Here is a 17,417-nt window from a genome sequence, read left to right as displayed (position 1 = left end):
CAGTTGGTGGCTGCTCATGAGCAGGCCACAAGATTGTGGGAGCAAAGCTCCTGGTGTTGGGCTCAGGGGGATCAGAGTTAGCGCCCAAAGTACACCTGCAGGGGTGGCTGGGTGCAGGGAGCTGTTTTGGCGTCGGGTGCACTGTTGTTTTCAATGGGGATTCTCCGGTCGCAACAAAGACTGCAGGCTTGGAGGCGAAGATCTTCTGGAGGTGACCACTGGTTGGAGAGGTAAGTTGGGATGCCTGGGGATGCTGGGACACTGTCGGTTGGGCCACCCAAGCTGTGGGACATTGGGTGCAGGGGAGTCTTTAGGCATTGGGTTTTCCTACCAGCTTCGGTCGCAGTCGGGGGGATCCTCCAGAAAGGGGCTGCAGGCGTCGATTGGAGATTCGAAGCAGGTTAGAAATCCCCAGATCTCGGGTCAGGATCACCGGAGGAGACCTCCACATGGTGTTGGGCCACTAAAACTCAGGCTGTGGGCGTCTGGTGCAGACTCGCGGTTTTGGCCAGAGTCTGTGGGTGAGCAAATCAGGTGCTCAATGGGAGACAAAGTCTTGAGTTTGGAAGGCAGTGCAGGTTCTTCAGGTTCTTGAGGGCTGCTTGCTGGAGGACACACCGGGTGCTGGAGCAGGTTCGAGGTGCGGACAGGCCGGTAGGGCTCGGGCCAAGTCAGTGGGTGTCCTTCTCTTCTTAGTTTAGCACGGCTTCTTCGGTACTTTTTCTTCTCATCTTCTGGTCGGTTCTTGTCTGAGGAAGCAAGGTTCAGGGTTTCCACTAATTACTAGATTTAGGGGTGTTACAGGTAATTAAAGGTCGGGACCAATAGGTCCCTTCCTTGGGGTGGGTACAACCCCTGTTATGCCATCCTCCAGTGGGATAGGATAGGATAGGATAATCACTTGTAAAGCGCGAACAAATGCCGAGGCGTCTTGGCGCTAGTCCATTGAAAGAAACCACTCCATCTAACACCGGGTCCCATCAAAAAGCCGTGTTTTTATCAATTTTCTAAAAACTTGGTGACTTTCAATAAGTTTAACAAAGCCAGGGAGATCATTCCACCGGCTGGCCGCATGAAACGAAAAAGCTCTGCCACCCCATCTAGCTTTTTTGACACGGTTAAGTTTAAGCAGGCTTTGAGTAGATGACCTGAGTGTCCGACCCGGGAGGTAGGGAGTAAAGAGCTTCTCAACTTCCTTAGCTCCCCCCCCAAACACAGCCTTATGGACTAGGCATAGCGCCTTGAAAACTATCCGCTGCTGGACTGGAAGCCAGTGCAATGCCTTAATTCCCTCAGCGACAGACTGGTCCCTAGGTACGTCTAACAAGAGTCTGGCTGCCGCGTTCTGCAGAACCTGCAGTCTCGTCAACAAGGTCTTGTTCAATCCTAGCAGTACTGCGTTACAGTAGTCCATTTTGGACAGGACTAAAGCCACCACCACATTCCTGCGAAGATCAGGGTTGATAAAAGGGAAAATCTTCCGCAACATCCTGATTAAATAAGAGCAGGAAGAGGCAAGATTACTGACATGCGCAGAGAAATTGAGCTGGTTGTCAAACACCACTCCCAAATTTCTGACCTTGAGCACAGGACAGGGACATTCACCCGCCTCGGCTGGCCACCAGGAGCTATTCCACACGGGACTTCCCGGGCCAAAGGGTGCAGTTATAATGTGCTTTGCCCTCAGCACTGTAATACTTTCTCCACGACCACTCTGCCCTTCTACATGTGGCCTTCAAGGTCTTAAGCTCGATGTTGTACCATGGTGCGCTTGGTTTGGTTCTCCTGGATCCAAGCAGCTTCTGAGGGGCTACCCTCTCCACCGCCGACTCCAACCAATCCTTAAAATGCATTAACGCCACAGAGATATCATTAGTGTAGACGGGGCGTGACCCGGCCAGTATAGGGAGTAGTTTCTCAGCAGTAACCTGAGACCATGGTCTGATCATGCATTTCCCTGCTCTATGACCTAAGGGAATGACTGATATCCCAGTCATAACAGTGAAATTCACTGCCTTATGATCAGACCAGGGAAGTGCCATGATGTTAACCCCCTTCAAAGCCATATTATTAATAAATATACCATCTAGGGTATGTCCCCCACTATGCGTGGGGCTAGTAACTATTTGGTTAAAATCCAGTGCTGCTAAACTATCAATTAGCGTGGCAACCTCAGACTGATTCGTAAGTTCTAAATGATAATTAAAATCGCCCAAGATCATAAATGGGCGATGATCCATCCGGGACTCTAAAAAATGCATAAGCATAACCGGAAAAGTGGACTTAGGACCTGTTGGACGATAAACTAGGATTCCGCGGAAGTTATACATGTTAGCCACATAAATGGTAAAAAACATTGCTTCCGCGGCGAGGTCCAAGTGGGTTTCCACACGAATTTTCAGCTGTGACGAATGAACAACAGCTATTCCCCCCCCTTTCTTATCAAGTCTATCCTGGGAAGAGACAACATACCCACTCGGTAAGGCAATGTTCCAGTCCGGACCGGACGCATCGTCCGACCACGTTTCGGTTAAAAAAACTAAATCATACACACCACTTTCTATCAAATCGTGAATTTGGTAGCTGTGCTTATGAAGCGACCGAACATTCACCAGAACACAACTGAGCGACTGAAGTGGGTGACCACTCGTCAAGGGAAGGGGCACTGCCCTGCTCCCAATCGTGGACTCTCCGGCCTTCTGCCTGTTCGATAGGGTCCTCACACCATCCTCTCTAATGTCGTTCCAAAGCTGGGCCTCACATTTGGGACAGGATCTTATCCCTAAAACCCTCTGACTTGGATCCCAGTCATGGGGCCTGCATATGGAGTTGTCCAGATCAAACAGCTCCTCTCTGCTGTATAAGTTCAAATGGCGAGGGGCAGGGGTCCTGGCACTGGGCGTGGATCGGGCGCGGACGGGCGCAGACGGGCTTGCCCCAGCGCCGTTTTTATTTTGCCGATAGTCACGCCCCCTGTCTGACGCGTCGATCCCAGGTGCAGTGCGGGCCCGCCTACAGCCGGGTCTGCTTGGGTCGACTGTCGATGATTTAGCAGGGAGGAGTGAACAAGAGGAGCCTTCCCCCGGTAAGATCGCTATCGTGCAAACAAGCAATGTGCAAGAACTGATCCCAGCAATATTAAAACGTGTGTAATATTATTTTAAAAACAAACAGCAGCAATGTTATTTTTAAAAAGAGCAGCGCAATATGTCCCCCCACAATTCAGTAATTTTAGTAGATTTTTAGTAAAAGATAAAACAATTCCAGAAAAGTAATGCGGAGTAGACCCAGAGGCCAGACAGAGGTCCTCTCTGAGGGGGGCATATGCCTCTCTCTGGTTGGCTGGGTCCCCCATCTGCAAGACGGCGGGGGCTGAGAGTTGTGCTTCACCTCACCTACCCCACCTGAGGGGTAGGGTTGGCAAAGGTGGGCACACCTTCCTTCCTCACTTGGTTTACTGGCGATTCTCCTGCCCAAAGTGGGGTCAGAACCAGTGGGAGCCAGTTGCTGGAAGCAGCAAAGAGCTGGGGTAGCTCACAAAGGTGGCAAGCCTTTGAAGCTTCCCCTTCGTGGACCCTGCCCATCCTGGGGAAGGAGGCTTGGCACCTCGTCCCAGGATGTGCATTGTTTCAGACCCCAGAGAGCAGCAGGCTCAGAAATCGGGGCCAGAAATATGTCTGGTGATGGCAGCTGGGGAGCAGCCACTCAGCCTGGACACAAGTGTTAGGTCATTTTTCAGGGGGCATCTCAAGGATGCCCTCTGTGTGCATTTCTCATTAATCCCACACTAGCATCAGTGTGGGTTTAATGTGCTGAGAAGTTTAATGCCAAACTCCCAGTTTTCAGTAAAGCCATTATGGTGCTGTGGAGTTCGTAATGACAAACTGCCAGCACCATATACTCTTAATGGGATTACTGCACTTACAATGCCTAAGAATTGGTTTACACACTGTAGGGGTACAGGGCTCATGCACCTGTACCCTCACCACTGGCATAGGGCACCCAGCTAGAGGGGTGGCTGACCTATGCCAGGGCAGAGGGTTGTAGGCATGGCACACAGGGATGTGCACCATGTCGACTCTTCACTTTGTTCTGCACCAAAACAGGCAGCCTGCAATAGCAGTGTGTGTATGTAAAGGTACCAGGCCTCTAAGGGTGGCACAATAAATGCAGCCCTTAGAGGCCTTCCTAGCCTTCCTGGCCCCAGGCCCTTGGTACCTATGGTACCATTTACAGGCGTTGACATGTGGCCAAAGAGTGCCAATTGGGTTTTGTTATAATGCAGTTTTAGGGAAAGAACATAGGCCCTGGGTACCTGATTGGCAGGAACCCAGGGCACACTCAGTCAAAATACATCAACAGTTTGGCAAAATGGACAGTTGGATTCGAGGGACTGTCAATACATTAGCCTTCATTAAAAAGTAATCTCAATCTAGGTTTCACTCCTCTGCTCACTGGTTTAACGATGAGCTCAAAGCATGCAAGAAACATTGTAAATGGCTCAAATGGGTATGGAGACGCAAATTCCATCCTGAAGATAAAGTTAAATATAAGATCGCACTGAAGAATTATCACGAAAAGCTGTCCCTAGCTAAAAAGTCCTTCTTTGATATCAAGAGCAAGGAAGCCGATAATAAAGCAAAGGACATTTTTAAAATTGTTAACTCCTTTGCACACCAACGGCTGAGTGGTGTGATGAACGTGACACTTTTTTCTAAGAAAAAATGAAGACCATTCAGAACAGCTTCCAGAATGGTGCCCAAACTCTCCAAATACAGGCCCGACAAATAAGGAATCTGCTACCCCCACCCATCTCATTCCCTGGTCAAATTCACTCCCCGTCTCTCGTCCAGTCACTCTCAGCATTAGAGGGCCTGAAATCCGGCTCCCCTCTTGACCCCTGTCCAACTACTGTGCTAACGATGGTAGCCCAATCTATCAATTCGACAGTGGGCAACATATATGACACCTCGCTAGCCACCGGCGTGGTTCCACTAGCCTGGAAAAAGGCGAAAGCGCTCCCGCTGCTGAAAAAATCGTCAGCTGATCCCAAACAAGAGAGAAATTATAGGCACATCTGCCTTCTCCCTGCCTTCTCGAAGATTCTGGAAAAGGAAGTCAATTACCAACTTTCCCACTATTTGGAAGCTAAAGAAATACTACACCCAAGCCAATCCGGCTTCTGACCTCATTTCAGCACAGAAGCTACGCTTCTTGAAGTGGTCAAACACATAAGGAACACTCTAGACTCAGGCCATCCTGATACTCCTGGACCTTATGGCAGCCTTCAATACCATGCCACCCTCGAGCATGCTCTAGAGCAGGGGTACTCACAAACTTTCTCTCCGGGGCCAAATTTACAGTGTGGTTTGTGGCAGAGGGCCGCACCGGTGGGGGCGGGGTCAGTGGGGGAGGGGGCGGGGCTAGAGCAACAAAAAAAAACTGTGACCATGAGGTTCAACACAGGCCCCTGCAGCAGACGCCTTCGTCCACTGAGCCACCAGACCCGGCATTCACACATATCTATCTATCTATCTATCTATCTATCTATCTATCTATCTATCTAGCTCTGGCTCCCTCCCTCCCTCTATCACTCTCCCTCTATCACTCTCCCTCTCTCTGTCTCCCCCTCTCTCTATTTCTCTCTCTCTCTCTCTCCCTCTCTCTCTCCCTCCCCCAGTCGCCCTCTGTCTCCCTCTCTCTGTCTCAGTACCTCCCTCCCTCCCTCCCTCTAGTCTCCCTCTCTGTCTCCCTCCCTCCCTCTTGTCTGTCTGTCTCCCTCCCTCTTGTCTCCTTCCCACTCTCTGTCTCCCTCCCTCTCTCTCCGTCTCCCTCCCTCTCTCTCTCCCTCCCTCTCTCTCTGTCTCCCTCCCTCTCTCTCTGTCTCCCTCCCTCCCTCTCTGTCTCCCTCCCTGAAGGACCACACAGTGTTCGTGTGTGTGCAGTTCTCCCTGTAGAGTGCACGTGTGCAGACTTCCAGCCTACAGGCTATAGATATGCAATCTTCCCTCCTGCGCTCTATGCATGTAGAGCCCTTCCCTTTGCAGGCTATATGTGAGCCGTTAAATGGCGTTCAATCCTCTGTGCAGCGAACACATACATCCCTTCCCTGCAGTGTTTAGTGTTCACGTTTCCAGGTGGGAATTCCCTCAGAGTCTTCCAGTTCACCCCGGAATGGAGTCTGGGCAATACTTTTGTGGTAGATCCTGGTTTGATATAAAATCGCCTCGCTTTCAGTCGGCCCTATCCAGAAAATGCAGACGTCCATAGACACGTTTTCTTTTTTGGATCCATTTCACAGGGCAGCAAATAAGGAAAGGAGGAAAGAGAAGGTAATACCCGTTTCCTGGAGTCTTGGTTTTCACTGAGGAGCGAGACCGAAAGAGAGGGAAGACTCGGAGGCTTAGAGTCCGTCACCGGGGCATGCGCTCACAGTTTAATTTATAGGGGCTTGGGGAGGCTGTGCGCAGGAGCCAAATGTACATAACGATTAAAAAACACATACCTGTGCAGGCGCTGCTGCGAAGGTTCTCCGGGGCTGGAAGGACGTCGTGACACCAGGGGCACAGGAAGCTCACCAAAAGGTCCTTTAAAAGTCAACTGTAACTAGCGTTAGTTACCGCTGACTTTTAAAGGGCCTGAGCTTCCTGTGACGTCAGAGGCAGGCAGGCCAATCGGAGGAAAGCAGAGACGATGGCCGCAGGAGGAAACGTTGTGATTACGTATTAAACGCGTATTCACAACGTTTGCTCCTGCGGCCATCTTCCCTGCTTACTCCAGAGAAGTGCACTGTACTCGATCTCGATCAAGGTCCGCGGGCCGCCAATGAAGGCCTGGCGGGCCGCCAGCGGCCCGCGGGCCGTACTATGAGGAACACTGCTCTAGAGCCATCAAGAGATAGGGATCAGACATTCGGCCTTAAATTGTCTGTCATCATTTTTTGACAAACGTACTCAGGAAATATGGATACCTCCTCACACCTCATAAGCCAGAACCCAGACTGTGGGCATTCCACAGGGTTCGGTTCTTAGTCCCACCCTGTTTAATATATATCTGATGCCCTTGTCTACTCTTGCTGAGTCCCTGGGTGCAAAAGTCATCTCCTACACAGATGGCATGCAGCTTCTTTTTGCCTGTAAAAAGGGAAATGACTTAGATGGGAAGTTTATCTCTCGGTGTCTCACCAGGGTGTTCCATTGGCTGGATGCGCACCATCTGAGGTGCAACCCGGATAAAACCGAAGTGGTGATTTTCGGAGCTGTCCCTCATAATTTAATGGGAACCTGCTAGATGAGCGATATTCCACACCCCGGCTATCCCCAAAATTGTGTCAAGAACTTTGGGATTAAAATTGACAGCTCCCTTCCTTCCAACCGCAGTTTCAAACCCTCGCTGGCTCCTGCTTCAGCATGCTCCGCATGCTAAAAAAAATTCTACCTCTTCTATCAGAGTCTGCTGGGAGAAAGTAAGTGCAGGCCCCGATTACGATGAGACTTGACTATGGGAACACTCTTAATCTTGGTCTCCCTGACAATAGCCTTAACAGACTGCAGGTGGTGCAGAACGCGGTGGCGAGACTGCTACTCAGGCTCCCACCTAGGTCTCACCAGTCTCATTATTTGAGGGCCCTCCACTGCTTCCCTATAAAAAAGAGGGTTGTCTTCAAGACTATGGTCCTAATGCATAAGGCCATGCATAAAACGGGCGAGGTCTATCTCTGAGAGAGGATCAACGAATATATTGCAGAAAGCACCTTGCGCTCTTCCTCTGCACGCCTTGCAACAGTGCCACACACCAACCACCTTAGAACAGGCGGGAGATCTTTTTCCTATTTGGGTCCACTCAACTGGAACAAACTTCGTCGATCTTCGCTTAGTAGACAACCTGAACATCTTCAAGAGGAAGCTTAAGACCTGGCTCTTTAAATAGTCAATCTGGTGCAGAGTTGATTGCCCACTGCCTAAGCACCTGGGCACTCTGCCGAGTATCTGCGCGCTTAACAAACCAGATTAACATAACATAACATTTCTTGATATCATGTGCGAGATACTTAATGCAGACACTCATCCCCAACACATACTCAATGCAGACGTTCATCCCTGAACACATACTCATTGCAGACATTCATCCCTAACACATATTCAATGCAGACATTCATCCCTGAACACATACTCAATGCAGACATTCATTCCTGAACACATACTCAATGCAGACATTCATCCCTGAACACATACTCAGGGTACACATTAATTCCTAACACATATTAAATGCAGGCATTCGTCCCTGAACACATACTCAGTGCAGACATTTATCCCTGAACCCATACTCAGTGCAGACATGTATCCCTGAACCCATACTCAGTGCAGACATGTATCCCTGAACCCATACTCAATGCAGATATTCATCCCTGAACACATACTCAGTGCAGACATTCATCCCTTAACAACATTCATCCCTGAACACATACTCAGTGCAGACATTCATCCCTAAACACATACTCAATGCAGACATTCATCCCTTAACACATACTCAATGCTGACATTCATCCCTTAACACATACTCAATGCAGACATTAATCCCTTAACACATACTCAATGCAGACATTCATCCCTGAACACATAATCATTGCAGACATTCATCCATGAACACATACTCAATGCAGACATTCATCCATGAACACATACTCAATGCAGACATTCATCCCTGAACACATACTCAATGCAGACATTAATCCCTGAACACATACTCAATGCAGACATTCATGCCTGAACACATACTCAATGCAGACATTAATCCCTGAACATGCACTCAATGCAGACATTAATCCCTGAACACGCACTCAATGCAGACATTAATCCCTGAACATGCACTCAATGCAGACATTAATCCCTGAACACACACTCAATGCAGACATTAATCCCTGAACACACACTCAATGCAGACATTAATCCCTGAACACGCACTCAATGCAGACATTAATCCCTGAACACATACTCAATGCAGACATTAATCCCTGAACACATACTCAATGCAGACATTTATCCCTGAACCCATACTCAATGCAGACATTCATCTCTGAACACATACTCAATGCAGACGTTCATCTCTGAACACATACTCAATGCAGACGTTCCTCCCTGAACACTTACTCAGTGCAGACATTCATTCCTAACACATATTAAATGAAGACATTCATCCCTGAACATGCACTCAATGCAGATATTCATCCCTGAACACATACTCAATGTAGACATTCGTCCCTGAACACATACTCAATGTAGACATTCGTCCCTGAACACATTTAAGTACTCAGTGCAGACATTCATTCCTAACACATATTAAATGCAGATATTCATCCCTGAACATGTACTCAATGCAGACATTCATCCCTGAACATGCATTCAATGCAGACATTAATCCCTGAACACACACTCAATGCAGACATTAATCCCTGAACATGCACTCAATGCAGACATTAATCCCTGAACACATACTCAATGCAGACATTAATCCCTGAACACATACTCAATGCAGACATTTATCCCTGAACCCATACTCAATGCAGACATTCATCTCTGAACACATACTCAATGCAGACATTAATCCCTGAACACATACTCAATGCAGACATTTATCCCTGAACCCATACTCAATGCAGACATTCATCTCTGAACACATACTCAATGCAGACATTAATCCCTGAACACATACTCAATGCAGACATTTATCCCTGAACCCATACTCAATGCAGACATTCATCTCTGAACACATACTCAATGCAGACGTTCCTCCCTGAACACTTACTCAGTGCAGACATTCATTCCTAACACATATTAAATGAAGACATTCATCCCTGAACATGCACTCAATGCAGATATTCATCCCTGAACACATACTCAGTGCAGACATTCGTCCCTGAACACATACTCAATGTAGACATTCGTCCCTGAACACATTTATCTTTGACAACTCCAGTGTATATGCATGGCCAAGTATGTACCGCACACATACATGCCAGTCTTTTATAGCAAAGACTGCTCTCTGCTGCAGTACTTCACGAATGTATTCTTACACCTATTACAGTATAGCAAGTACCATATGCTAAGGCTGGTCCTCCGAATTGAAGTCTACTGATGCTTTGGCTTACAAAAAACACGTCGCGTCCATACACACGGGTGCGACACAGACGTCAGTCGCCAGCGTTCATCTCACTCAACCACCTCCCTGGTGAGCGATGTCTTTTCGTTGTTGCCAGGGTCACTGCGGGCGACCTCTGCGACGAAAGCAGTGTCTTGACTTTAACTCACTGATAGTTTATTGTTTGCATTTCTTTTCCGTACGTTATATAATTTGACTCAAAAGATGGGTCGTGTATAACCTATAGTAATGCAATCAGGGAAGCTGAAACCTTTTATAACAAATTATCCGTGCATTCTGAGGCGCCATGGTGCTAACGTTTTCAGTCAGGAAAAAACGCCCATAAAAGCCAAAATATTCAAAGGAAATGAATAAAATAGCTTCTCGGCTGGTTATTCTCCAGAAATGTTCTGTTAAAGTGCTGTATTGTGTTACTTCGTACGGGCACGGAGTCTAGAAAGCGAAGCCAGACACCGGTCTCGCAGGCCGGTGCTTGCAGGCAGCAGCCAGCCAGGCAGAGAGGGGAGGAGCTCTGCAGACAGGTAAACACTGTCTGTCTGGAGCATAATGGCTTTGTGTCTCTAATCAGATCAGATAGGGTGCTGTTACCTGCTTTTGGGCTGGGGAGGAGGGAGAGGTCATTGGACCTTGGCCAGCTATGGAACGGAAAGCGGAAAGGGCCAGTTGCAGAGATCCGCGTTTGTTGGACGACTAGTGGGGGAAGGGGGTGGAAGGGAGAAACTCCGCAGGCGGCTTGGGTTGGTAGCATTTTGTGCTCACACAGAGTTTACACTTCCCTACACTACACTAGTCATTAATAAACATGAAAAACACTGTTAAGGCGTGATCTGAGCCCCATCTGAACTCGAGACGAGACGTCCCTCAAGGCTGGATTTTGTATAGGGTGAATATATACTGAGCTCGAATAGTATGTGCTGTTTTCACAACTGTGACCCCCTAGCTTGCCCCGTGCGACCCATGGCACTGCCTTTGTGACCCCTGCCTGCAAAGGTGGCAAAATTAGTGCAAAGAACATGGGTGCTCCCAGCTCTGCATTTCTTATTATCTGTCTGTTTTTCATTATACTAATACAGAGAATAATATTCTATTACTGTAATAAAAAAAACAGAGCACACTTAGGCCCTATGGTGGTGGCTGTGGTATGTAAAAAATGGTTTTAAATGTATGTTGTACGCATGCGGATGAGAGTGTGTTCAAGTGAGAGAGTGCATATGTGTGAGAAAATGTTTCTGTATGTGTAAGCAAGTGTGTGCGGGTGAAAGTGAGTGACAATCAAGTAACAGGTAGTGAGGGAGATTTTGTGAGATTGAGGCCCAGTTTACTATTATTCGACGAAAGGTAATGCTGCAAAAAAAGTTGTTGCACTGCCTTGCGTCAAAGGTTGGATGAAAAATGTGGGACATCTAATCTTTCTATTTCGTACGCTTGCACACTTTTAGCAGCCTTGCCCCAATACACATACCCTTGTTACACCTGCCAAGAGAAAACAAACTTGTGGTCTAAATTCCTCACTAAAAATGCTTGTGGAAAGGGATTTGCATCAAAACTCCTGGGTGATTGCAATAGAAAGTTCATGTATCATCCATGGAACGCCCCCTCGATTCAAAATAATGCACAGCAGCGCATAGCACAATTTTGCGTTACCTAGTGGTATTATCCAACAGTAACTTTGTGATAGTATCCAATGCAAATCATCAAAAATTGTCATGTTAGGGTCAAGTGACATGCCCCCCTCGAAAAATTCATGGCCAGGGGTCATGTGATGTCACTTCCTATAATTGTATTAAGGTTAACGGGTATGGGATGTCACTGCCACTACCCCTGGCCTTTTAGTGAATCCACGCCCATAGTGCTTCTTTCACAACTCTCCCACCATACTGAGCATAAATGAAAAAACAATAAACTATATTACAATACCATGGGCTGGTGAGTAAGAAAAGAGAAAGGTTTTTAACTTCGTTCATAAAGAAAGGCCTCAAATGTGCTTCCGCTCCATCCCAAAATGTCTGCACCGTTTTAATGCAAAGCCCAATCTCTTCGCTAATGGATTATTAACATAGCCTAGAATAAGGGAAAAAGCTTACACCGTGGGTACTTGTCATTACCCAGGGCCTGTGGTGTGATCGAGGGCTGAACTGAGGGGGGGGGGGGGGGGGGGAGGTGTAAAGTGGGCTTGGGGAACTCAGACCTGCCAACTAAAACAACAAGCATTGGCATGGCCAATAGGTCTCGCCTTTGGGACCTTATAAGTGTTTAGCCATGCAACAGTTGCATAACTAAATACTTATAAGGTCCCAAAAGCGAGACCTATTGGCTATGCAAAGCGGCTGTGCGGCCGCGAAAGTGAAAGGGATCGCGATCACGATCAAACATCAAAGCGGCCGTGAAAGTGAAAGTAATCGCGGTAAAGGGCGGCACGCGCGCCCGCTCACATGCACTGTAACTCTAGGCTGGCCTGGTAGCACTTTTTGGAGCCCTCTCAATAAGTCTCGCCAGACCAGCAAGACCTAAAAATGTCACTGTGTGAGGAGGGGGGCAGGGCCTTGTGCCGAGAAATAGCTAAGAAGCATATTTGTTCTTGCTCCGCCCCAAACCCCTCCTACAAAAAAAGAAAACACTTGGTGAGACTGGTTCAGTTTACAGTCATTCTGAGCTCATTTACCCAGGTACTGTGCGATATCGGCTCCTCATCAGGTGACCGTGGGAAGAGGTGCCTATATTGTGTGTCCCACGGTGACACAGTGCGAGTTGGCAGGTCTCAGAAGTGAAGCATAGATATGGTATGGAGAGCGAGGCGTGGAGTTATTTTGAGAGTTTCATTCCACACTGCTCCCCAAATTAATCCCCTAGTGTCTAGAATATTCACAGATTAGATAATATTGTGGGTTGCTGCACCTAAGTCGCTATCCTCCTACTGCACTCTAGAGTAAGCCTTCTCTGCAACGATAGGAGTGCTTAGAAACAGGCTAAATTAAGGAAGCAAGTGCTATAAAACATCTGTCACAAGGACCCTCCAATAAGGTGTGGAGTTCACTAAGGTGGGCTGACACAAACTCCTAACCTTCATCCCTAAATATGTGAAAGTCAAAGTTTTAGACATGACACTAGGAGGACTTGATATTTAATACCGTCTTTTTCACGTCTGGGCAGGTTCCTCAGCACAGCAGCCAGTCTTTGGTGAGAACAGTCCCTGAGTTTTACCATCAGAACTACTCATGCCCCAGTCTTTCTGTAATTAGCAAGATAGAAACTATGGAATGAGATTAAATGTTTTAATGAATCTCAGCCTCCCCTTGCCTTGTGACAAATTGTGCGCTCTTGGGTAATCACTTTCTGAACATGTTTCTCTGCTCCCTTTTTTTCCTTCACAGAGATAGGAAACACTTATACAAAACACTGGTAGTATGTGATAAGAAAACCAGACTGTAACCCAACAATCATTTGAATTTACCCATGGGCGAGAGAACATCTGATTTTACAGTCCACTCACTGTAATATGGTGTAGTGAGAAAGTTACGAATCTTGAAACAAGAATCCCTGCACTGTGGTGATGGTACTCCAGTGTATGCAAATAATTTGGTAATAACCCCATCATATTCTTCTTATAACTATGCCCCCTTAATTGTCATTATGTGATGAGGTGGGTTCTTTTGGATTATCAAACCAAAAACAAACTAAACCTTCATGTGGCTTCTGTCTGCCATCCATGCCCTAAATAAATGCACCAAGATTTTAACACAAAGCATTAACTTGTGATGTAAACGAGGGAGGGACAGAGATACCCATCTAGCGGTTGACTTGTACAATCTGAAACTATAAAACAATGGAGCAATCCCGATTTTCATACTAAACCAAATTGTGTGATCCTAGGCAATTGTTTCATTTGACTTTTCCTTCGTTTTCATCATTGTCACATTTAGGGGGCACCTTGAAATGGCAGCATTCAGAATGTACGCTATACAACCTAGACCACATAGAGGGTGCCCAAGACAACTGACATGCCTCTTGGTTCTCTAATGGCATTATTGTCTCGTTGAAGGGAGGCATGAACAAGTTTATGTTTAAATCTATCCCTTTTAAGCAGTGCTTAATTTGTAAAAAAATAATTGCCAGGCCCTTCTCAGGAAGCCACTCGAGCCTGCCCCACGTATTGCCTCCCCCAGCGCTATCAATGACGGTATCACACCCCTCCAAGAGCGACAATTCAGCCTATTCTAGGCCTCCTAAGTCATAAGAATGGCTTGGGAGACCCGTATTAGTCATTTTAATGTATATTCAATGAATAAACAACGGTTGTTGTGCTCATCACTAAATTAGACAAACAGCGCCACCTCATTTCAGACTATCATAATTGCTGGTGCTGTCAATTAAGTGCCTGTGCTGAGCACCGGAAACCATTAGCTCAAATTAAACACTGCCTTTAAGGAGTGAAAAGACTCCTTGGGTGGCATGCAGTGCAGTGATATATTATTGCATACTAAGGTGAAGAAATACACATTTCTTTTCATTTTGAAGAAACTTTATCATATGTTTGTTTACATTTGTTGCAAGATGTCTCTAAAAATGAAGGTGTTCCTGAAATCAAGTGGTGCAGGGCACCTTCTTTACTTCTCTTTCTTTACTTCAGTTAACATGTAAATACATGCTTGCCTTGTTTTAACATCTTTCTGAATGTTAGTGCTCAGTGAAGTGCTGCTTTTCAGAAAGGGGCCACATAAAAAGGTCAGGAGTGCTGGATGCGGCCCTGGGGCCTTCCTTTGAGTATCCCTGGCTTAGCAAACCAAGAGCACAAGTGTGCTTTATTGCACTCAGCCTCAAGTATGACAATTTGCTTGCAACATACTAAAGACAATTTGAACATTAATGTATTATTTGGTGTAAGTCAGTCTGTAGGAACATTGGTCAAATTAAAGAAATGAATGGGTTTGAGCAAGCATCTCTCTTATAAGCCGTTGGCAATGACACCTTCCTTAGACAGTGATCCCCTCTTAATCAGTTTAACTTTAACTCAATTTTCAGAATGTAGGGCTTTAAAGAAGAAAGAAAGAAAACAGAAGGAATTTCCCAAGAGATGATTTTCCTAAGCCATCCTCTCAAATGCCACCTTGAAGGACACGGACCAAAAGTACCGACCTCCACGGACCATTTCGTCAAAATCCACAACCCAAAGGTCTGGTGAAAGCCAACAAATCCAATTGGCCGCACTGAGTGGTACTTTACCTGAGAATATTTTTTGGCAGCCTACGCAGCAACCCTACACACATACCTACTCCCTGCTGACGAGAGGCAACTATCTCGAAACACGTGTCCAGGGATGGCTAACGCGACACTCCTTTTCATTTTAAACTTTTGGCATAGGCGTACCCGCCGACGCTACTTCATGGACCACAATTCTTTGGGGTAACACGCTGGTAGGACTAGCAGAGTGCGGCCAATCGGATTTTTGCCTGGTGAAAGCCAGTTTGTTCAATAGGAAAATACTTTTCCTGCACAAACAAGGTGTATACATGATGTATATGACCCAGCACTTCGTCAGTTGTCTTTTGACACAAGGGCATTATTAGGACTCTCTTCTAGGACTGGGCTATCAGAGCAGGTGACATCCCTGAACATCGACGACAAAACTGTTGCACCCCATTTAGGTGATGTCCACACCGCGGCATGAGGGATGTGGTCAAGAGTAGGGGCATGGTTTAGTTTCTAGAATTTAACGATTCATATATTGAGTCACATGTAATGGAAATGTTTATGAGATATAATCATGCCTGTGTAGGTTTCTAGAGCTTCCTCTGATACGCTCGAGTTGCCTCTGCTATATCGGTTAGACGTAACTCTAATTAATAGCTTTTCAGGGACATTAGTATCAGCCGTGCTAAAAAACAATCCAGGTTCCTTCCGCTGCAAGAAGCCACAAAACATGAGAATCATTTCCTAAGACTGTGTCTTCTATTAACTGCCATAGAGGCACTAGGCGCTAATGCTTTTTGTTCCTTAGACTTCCCTTTCAAAGCTTTTAGTTCCCTTCTGCAAGTTGTCCAAGTTATCCTTTTGCATGCTATGTAGACATCTCTGTAAGATGCATTTTGCACTTGCATATGATTTATTGAACCAGGAAGAATTTGACAATCCGTGACATACTGTGATCATCATTAGCAAATGTTTTGACTCTGCCATGCTAAATAATAATGTGCCATCCTTGACACATTTTGGACATTCCCGGTTTCATCCTGGCTATCTAGGGTGTAATAGTGGACATATCTTTGGCATATTATGAGCTTTCTTGGTGACCTTCTCACTATCCCTGGCATGAGGGTGTTCCATCCTGTGACAAACTGTCATTTTTAGTGACATTCTAGTTATCCCCGTGATAATACTGGACCATCGTCTAATTATTGCGACTACTATTAGTGGCATTAGAGTGTCCCATGCTTGATATATTGTGGCCATTTTGAGTGACATCTCTGCCATAATATTGGCTAATCTTTGCAATGTAGTGGACATCGTTGGTGGCATTCTGCTTATATCTTGCATAATAGTTTCCCACCCTTGAAATAATTGGGGCACTTTCTGTAATACTCTCTCTCTATTACTATAGAACCGTGGCTCATACACGCCATATAATGTGTATGCTTGGTGACATGCCAATTAACACTGGCATAACAGATTCCCACTCGATTTATTATGGTGATTCCGGATTACATCCTCCACATCCTATAGTCCAGTCCTTGGCAGACTGTTGTGTAGTCGACATCGTTCTTGATGTCCATTGCATAAGGGTGGCACTTTCACCCAGTGCCCAAGCATGCCTTAACGTGGCCATTCTTGACATGATTCCGGCTATTCCGGGTACAATGGTGCTGACAACTCCTGTTAAGTGGTGGACATCCCTACAATTTGAAGATGTCGATAAATGTGCAATTAAGGCAAAATCTATTCAGGTGTGAGACATACGAGCACCTGGCGGAAATGTCAAGCGGATATTTGATGATGACTGATAAGGAAAATATGGAGTTTGAGTATAAAAATACATTCTTCAGGGGGGAACTCAATCATCTGATTTTCAGCGTGAAATGTCTCTTTTGATAAGCTGGTCAACTGATATTTCGAAGAAAATGACCACACTTCAGAAGTACATTTAACGTTGTTAGCTGAGGCTCAGTTCAAGCTCAGTTCGGAGATGAGGGGGGAGAAGAAGGGATATTTCTGATGTTGCTTCTTTAGTTCCTGTAAGCTGTGTTTGTTAGGGCTATTATTTTTGA

At 46.3% G+C, this 17,417-nt stretch overlaps 1 protein-coding gene across 9 annotated transcripts in view; it reads right to left on the bottom strand.

Annotated features, from left to right (window-relative positions):
- The window catches only part of RIPOR2 (RHO family interacting cell polarization regulator 2), a 497,105-nt gene that overhangs the window by 4,092 nt on the left and 475,596 nt on the right, over window positions 1-17,417 (bottom strand). The window lies entirely within an intron of this gene.

This window comes from Triturus cristatus, chromosome 5_1, assembly GCF_964204655.1.
Source record: "Triturus cristatus chromosome 5_1, aTriCri1.1, whole genome shotgun sequence".
In the NCBI taxonomy this organism is placed as follows: domain Eukaryota; kingdom Metazoa; phylum Chordata; class Amphibia; order Caudata; family Salamandridae; genus Triturus; species Triturus cristatus.
The sequence above is the reverse complement of the archived record's forward strand: the minus strand, read 5'-3'. Positions and strand labels throughout refer to the sequence as shown.